This window comes from Conger conger, chromosome 13, assembly GCF_963514075.1.
Source record: "Conger conger chromosome 13, fConCon1.1, whole genome shotgun sequence".
In the NCBI taxonomy this organism is placed as follows: Eukaryota; Metazoa; Chordata; class Actinopteri; order Anguilliformes; family Congridae; genus Conger; species Conger conger.
This window is the reverse complement of record NC_083772.1, coordinates 7671732-7679809: the sequence shown is the minus strand read 5'-3', so window position 1 is coordinate 7679809 and position 8078 is coordinate 7671732.

Genomic DNA, 8078 nt, shown 5'->3' with positions numbered 1-8078 from the left:
GCCTATAGCTACAATGCAGTCGCCAAGAATATGTCAGCAACGAATTTGTGGATGCTTTTTCATGAGCAATTGAAGAGTTTAATCGCGAAACACGATAAACGGCAATTCCGGGAAAAAAAAGAAAAAAAGAAAACAATGCCATTCTTCCATTGTTGGAGCTATTTGGCTCCGCGTATAGGCTATAATGACATATATAACAACGATATCCCACAGTCACTGTACATTAATACAGTATTTTATTTCAAACCGTGTTGGTCAGGACGAGGACAAACGAATCTTTTTGAACGAATCTTTAAAGTGAACTGAGTGTACTGCTGGATCATCATCACTCTAAATGATTTGTTCATATGCTTGCGCGTGCGGATCCGCAGTAATGGGTCTTCTAGTGGGAATGAAAAATTAATTAAACAAATGATCAGTAGATACTTTTATTCTTAAACAGGAAATATGAAATTACATATTTCTAAAATCAACATTTGAAAACATCACCATTTAAATATATATATGTAAAAGAAAATAAATTATACTTTTTTGTCTTTAAATGTAAAGCAGCTTAATTTCTAAAAAAATCTCTTTCCAAACCAATATATTGTAAATTAGTAGGATTATGTGTTACAACCATCCCCAACCTGAGCAGTCATTAACTATAACCAGCTACTTTAGCAGGTTTTGAGAAATGGCTTATAACTACCATGGAAACAATTTTACCTACAACAGTGGTTCTCAAACTCAATCCTGGTGTACCACTGTGCTGGTTCCAACCACAATTGCAATTCCAATTTTAACAGGCTGTAAGCCACAAAAATAGCTATGCATGCCATGAATAATTAAAGCCCCATATTCACATTGTTGTATATTGCAAATGATTATGTAAAGTCAAAAATGTTTAACTGAACAAATTAAAGACTTGGGTGAATCAATAGGCTCCTAATTGGTGAAAAGAACTATTTGGTAGATAATGAAGAATTCAAAGACATGACAAATAATAACAAGCCAAACCTGCATTGTATTAATACATCTATGGAAAATATTACTTAAGTAATTAACTTATATATTCAAATATGTTTTTTAATGTAACTGTTTTCCTATATAGCACAACAAGCACAATGTGATCATGGGACATTCTGACATGTCTACTATTCCTGACATAATGTGGCTTAAGTAATTAGATAATAATATATATTAGGCTAATTAAGAAAAAACCCCAGCTAATTAAGAAAAATAAGAACCACTGACCTACAATTTTGTGTCTGCTAAACAAAATAATGGGCGAGTTGAGAATTATTACTTTTGCATCTCAGTGAAAAGCACCCAATATTTCACACAGATTCATCAAACTTCTCCTCTGAGCTCAAAGGGGATGGGTCTGAATAGCGAACATATTGCCACAAATCATCCCTTATTGGTCAAATGGATGGTGTTATGTTACAACTAACCCAATGTTACAACCATCCCTGGTCTCCTCTACTGGTGAAGTGATGACTGAAATCGACAACTGCAACGCATACAACCGAAACCCTCTGTATAAGGGCTCCCCCCACAGGTGACTGAACATCGACATTCAACTGGGGAGGAAAAACACTTTTGCTATTAAAAGAGGATAAAACTTCACCGCTTGAACGCGCAATATTCAAAAAAATAGCATACTCTATACCACGGAATGATCAAAACACGTTGCCATTGCATTGCCTAATTCCGTATTTTCTAATAGCCTACATTCAAATACAAACTCTCGCTCGAGTGATCTTAGCCAAGGATATACCAAAAAACGAATTTCAAGGAAAATACAAAATGTGTATATGAAGTAAGTAGATTTACTTGTAGCTAGTGCTTATAACTGTACTTCTTGCACATAGAGCGACGAATGATACTGAGTAGAGTGAACCGAACCTGCTTGTTGGAATATTCGTGCGCTTGCTCAATTGATCACATCAGTGAACGAATCACATAGTCAAGACTAGTACGTTTAGTAGTACTGAACTGAACGAACTGAACTGCTTCGAATCAGCAAAGTGATTCGTAATTTCCACCACTACGCCACTTCCGCTGTATTGCATATTGCGTTATATCCTTGCAGAGCCAAACAGAAATTTGTTTTGATCACATAACGCACAAGACACGGTGTGTCCGTCGTCTGATCGCTCCGTGTGGAAATTCCCAATTCTAGCCAGAAATGCACAATTTGGAGCTTAGGGTGGTGCCGCTGCCACTCCCAAGCAAGCGAGGAAGGTCGGTAGCTACAGTACGGACAAAAGGAAGAAATTGAAGTATTGGGGGGAGGCAAGATGCCAGTAATTGCCTTTACACACTGTGAGGGATAACGGCCAGTTGTGCGGTGTTGACCTACTGACTGATGCTGATTTGGCTATTAGTCATCGCAAGTGTTTATGAAAACCCAGATAAGGTCGCTTATGATCCGTTTATTTTAAGTCTACTTGACATGAATACACCCAAAAGACAGATGAAGCAAAAAGTTAAGCATTCACTATTGATAGAGAATCACCACAGGAAAGTGAAAGTATGCAGAAAGTATGTAGTAAGTATGTCCAGAAAAGATGGTAATATTTATTAAGGCCTATTTTTAGCTACAGGCCCAGGAACTAAAAAAATATATATTTTATTTTTTCCAATATGTGCTAGTGCCACAGGACAATCAAAGCTCCTTTATTGCAACATGAATGCCATTGAATGAAATGAATGTTTTCATTTTCATGAACTAAGAAACATGAACAACACATGTATTTTCTAACTTGATGGCCAAAATGAAAATATTTTTTAACTGTGGTAATTATAGAATAAAGGGGTTTGAAAAGTAAGTCATTAATTCTATTGAGTTACATTTTGTAATTCTAACGTGTGGATTTATATAATTTTTCTAAAAAAATGCTTGTGGATCTATCGCGTTTTGTATATGTATATAAAATGGATATATAAAACAAACTCTTGGATTGCAACAACCCTTAGCAAAGTACCATCTTAGTCTCCTTCTGCATTTTAGTTAATTTGACCCCTGCAACAAACCAGTTTCTTTTTTTGGTCAGGTAAATCATATGTTAATCCCCAGACACATACCGTAATATCATTTTTTAATTCTATTTGTCCGTTATTTAACCAGGTATAGGTCACTTCAAAATAATTTTATGGGGATTATGTCATCAATCTGGTTCTGTAAGGGGTGAGTCAGGGGTGAATCAGCTGTTTTTCTGGGAATTTCGCAAGGACACCAGGATAACCACCCATTCTCTTTCATAAAGCACCATGGGATCCTAAAGGACCGTAGTAAGTCAACCAGCCACAGCTGTTCAGGGGAGAGGGATGGGTACTCTCTTCTGGTCTCCCAACACCTCTCCAAGGTACAACATCGAGTTGTAACTTACCAAGTCCACAACGGTAGGTTCACTATTAGTCAGGAGAAGGATATGGGGTAGTATGGCTGCTTGCTTATCTGGTACACTGTCAACATGTTTCATACTGATAGTTCTGTCCTGTTGTACCAGTGCCGGCATTCTCCATCTGCTGAGAGGTTATTGTAGTTTTTGTTGATTCTGCCTTTCTGACTCACCGATCGGAGGAATGTTGTTGTCAGCCATGACTCATATTATCAGAGACAAAAACAATCAGTCTCACAACTGCCTCCGCGGTTCTTGTATAGCATATATGAAGTGGGTATAATGCCTCACTTAGATAACCAATTAAATCATGCTGTCTCTCGCTCCACTTTAAGCTTTGTGATTTGTGCTTTGCCCTCGATTGTGTTGCACCATTAAAACACACACTGTAGACCTCTGTAATCTGGAAACTTTATTTACGTCCTCGGTTTTACATCTCTAATTAACGTATTTTCCAGACAAAGGGCATTACATGACATTTCATTAATGGCATTTGGTAGACACTCTTATCCAGAGCGACATACAGTTGATTAGACCCCTGGAGCAATGCAGGGTTAAGGACCTTGCTCAAGGGCCCAACGGCTGTGCGGATCTTATTGTGGCTACACTGGGGATTGAACCACCGACCTTGTGGGACCTTAACCACTACGCTACAGGCAGCCCTACAGAGTGCCAAGGCACAGCAGCACATTTCTCTTTAGCTTCCCTCCTAGATCCCATGACCTACATAACCCTATCCCAGGGTATGTTATTACTTACAGACAGAGATGGTAGCCATTCTGTGCTTAACAAACAATATGAATTTCTGCAAATAACATTTCTGTAGTATTTCAGCACATTATGTAATAATCTAAATATTTGTAAATATGTGAATACTGTAACAGTAAATAAAACCATTTGAATGTAATTGGGTGTGTTGGATGTATTTAGATTGTAACTATTTCCCTAAACCTGTATTACACAAAATACAGTCAGGTCCATAAATATTGGGACATCGACACAATTCTCCTCTTTTTGGCTCTATACATCACCACAATGGATTATACATATACAAGCATATCTTGTTCGTTTCATTTCAAATCCATTGTGGTGGTCTATAGAGCCAAAAAGAGGAGAATTGTGTCGATGTCCCAATATTTATGGACCTGACTGTATGTGTCCATGTGAAAATGGAAATACTATCCTGATTTAGACCACGGTGCAAGTGTCACACTCTTCCATATGGAAGTATATTATATACTGTACTATACTATATTATATACACACTGAACTTAAGTAAGATCAGCCTTCATGACGTACAGTGGTATTAGGCTAAGCTTTGGTGGCATCAAGGGTCCAAGGTGCTGCCAGATATGCAGTAGATACAATAATAATTGTTTCTCCTGACAAATTGTCCTGTTGAACTCAATGGAAAATATATTCATCAATTATTTTAATATCGACTGTATATCTGATAGCAACATGATGGTTTGAGGCTCATTTGATATGTTGGCCCCTTGATGACCTAAAGCCATTTAGCCAACAACTGTGTTCCATACTGTATCAGCATAATTTACAGCAACTCTAGTGCCACCTCCCAATCCCCATAGAGATCCATTCAAATACAAAGAGTATTGCCTGTAGGACAACCTGAAAATAAGATATCCAGACTGATGATGATGATAGGTCACCACCATCAGGAAGACATGACATGCAAAGGATGTGTTTCATTTACGTAACATGGCTGCGTCTCAACCATTGTGGTGCCCTGAAATGGGGAGACTATGTATACACACTGCAGTCATTTCTACATGGTGAAACCAAAATGTGTAAAAAAATGCCCTTTCTTAAAATCTGACAATGTGCGCTTTAACCACATGTGATTGTTTATTTGTATTACAAATCTCAAATTGTGGAGTACAGAGGAAAATACATTATGGGTCTTTGTCCCAAACATTATGGACGGGAACTGAGTGTAGCTGGAGCTTGTCACATGCCAGGTCTAAATATGACTAGATTACCTTGAGTAAGAAAGGTAATACCCAACATTATATTTTGGCTTTTTATAGCATATTGAGGAGCAATGGAGCCCTCTCCAGCCCTCTCTGGGATGGCCATGACAAAGTGTTTTTCTTCATCGCTCAAATGAACCCCTATTCTGTTTTCACTTTTAAGGCAATATTTAAAGTGAAATATATAAATTTATTTTAGGATTCATCAAAAGCTTTTGTTTTCTGTGTACCGTGTGAAGCACATTGAGATCACATTTCAATGATGAAAATGTGCTTTCTAAATGCAATCCATAATAATCATGATCATTCATCTTCACAATCACAAAACAAGTATAGAGTTATTACCGAATGGGCTAATGCAGTTCCAGACCTGCTGACGATACTTGCACCTGACATACTATTGCACCTGATGGGCATATATTGTTATTGTTTAGTTCCATCATGTTTTTCAGTTGCTGAAAGTGCATGCAATAACAAGGATTTAGGAAAGAGCACATGATTGACATGTCCTTACATTACTTTCCATTCCCCAGGGATCCTGCATTAGCTGACTCAGCTGTTGCCTAGACCTATGGCCCTAGAGGCAAGTTTGTGGTAGACTCTGTTCAGAAGACACGTCCTGAAGTTAAGAGTCAGATGATAAGTTGATAAAGGCTTACTTGCCCAGACCCGTAGAGGCAGACTGAAAAAGCAAACATAATATCCCCAGTAACCTCTATGCCATTTCTGCAGAAATATAGCCACCAGCCACCCACCACCCCAGTCAACAATCCTGTATTGCAATTACAAGAAAACATTTTCAGTTGAACTCTACACCTTATGTGATATAGTATACTCTCTCAGCACTCCATGGTAGCAATCAGTGAGAATGGGCTCTGTCTGTACTAGAGGGAGGAAAGCCAGGGCACCCGATGTACTTTATTAGACATTTTAACTTGCAGCTGTTCACTTGGGCCAAATGCTGACGTGTATTCAGCCTTTCCATCCAAACCCACCTAATGCAGTCATAACCAAAGGACAGCCGTTGTTATATTCAAGGTTTAAGTTTTTAGAGTTTTAAGTTTTAGAATGCAGTAATTGTTTTGTTGATAAACATTTATTAACATTCCTTGAGTTATACGAATGTCAGATTTCCGATTATTTACACTGTGAACCAAAAGGCATCAGAAATCCCAAAATATACAAATGCAAAATTGAAAATCTGGCAATCAACTACTCCTTGGGAAACAGGGCAGGCAGAAACATGCCACAAACATCAGGGGCATACTCAATTGGAAAACATTTTGCTACGGTTTCTATGTTGAACCAATATGTTTCCTTCCAATGGTGTGAAATGCTTTTTTTTTGCAACAGCTTTGAGGAATGTTTGCTCGTTTGGTGGGTGTGTAGCCTGAATCAATAATGACACAGGCCTGTGCTTTAAAGCCCACAGAGAGCCTTCTCAGGTGCCATAGGAGCAAATCATACTGTGTCAGTCCGTCCGCGGTTTGCAACAGGATGTTCAACGTGCAACCGTTTATATTTAACGTTTTGTCAGGGCTGAACCTGGCCCAGAAAACCGGTCCTTAACAGAAGGCAGCAATAGGTTCACCTAGAGCAGGGGTGTCAAACTGAATTCCCAGGCGGCCCGCGGTGTCTGCGGGTGTTTGTGGTTTCCTTTCCGTCGGCTGCCAATTAAGGCCTTGAGACTTGCGTGTGGATACTTTAACCGATCAATGACTTGAATGAACCACGGGTGCCCAGAACACCCCCGAAACCAGAAGACGCCGCGGCCCTCCGGGACTGGAGTTTGAGAGCTGTGACCTAGAGCCATCAAGGAAAAGCCCTCAAAACGGTCCTCCCTCCCCCCAATGATTAGACAATAGGCAGCAGCAGTAGTGATCACAACCAGCCACGGCTGGTACCTGTATACCTGTATACCTGTATACCTGTATACCTGTAGAGCTGGGGCTGTGCCAGGTGGACAGTGCTTAAACACCCTTCCTGGTGTCACAACAGCCACAGCGGTATCAGGTTGCAGTCACAGGTGTAGCATTCCTATGGACCGCCATCTTGAGGGAACCAGCCTTCCAGTACAATGGTGTCCCACTGCTTAGATTCATATCAGTGGTGACCAAAAATAGTGTTTGTTTACACAGAAGGGTGTCGACTACGCCCGAGCCTCAAGTAAATAGCAGTGACACCATCACGTTTGGGAGTGCAATTGAAACAGATTTTGCAGAGAATGAGTACCAAAGTTCTGATCCAAAGACCAGCGTCTCATACTGTACCAGAGAAACATGCATGCTCTAGTTCTCCAACCTTGTACATGTCCAGCGTCTAATTAGTCAAGAGAGGGCACAAATAAAATGTTAACTTAAAAAGTTCAGTCGTAAAATAAAAATAAAAAGTATCCCAAAATTGTGATGTTTGCAATCAGCATGTTTTACATTCAAAATTAGAATTGTGTCTGGAATTACTGTTAAAAATGCTGAATATAATGTACAGTATTCTGAAATTAGGTACCATTGCTTTTTTGGTTCCTTAAGGAAACACCAGCCCTGCATACATTTGAAGGGCAGTTGACTGTACAAGGCATGAAATCTTGTTCAGTCGGAAACCTGCTGATCTGAGGCTGTAATGCCAGGGAAACTCTTGGCTCATTGACACCTGCTGAAATAACTCCATTCAGGATAACAGGGAGATCCTGGCTCTCAAA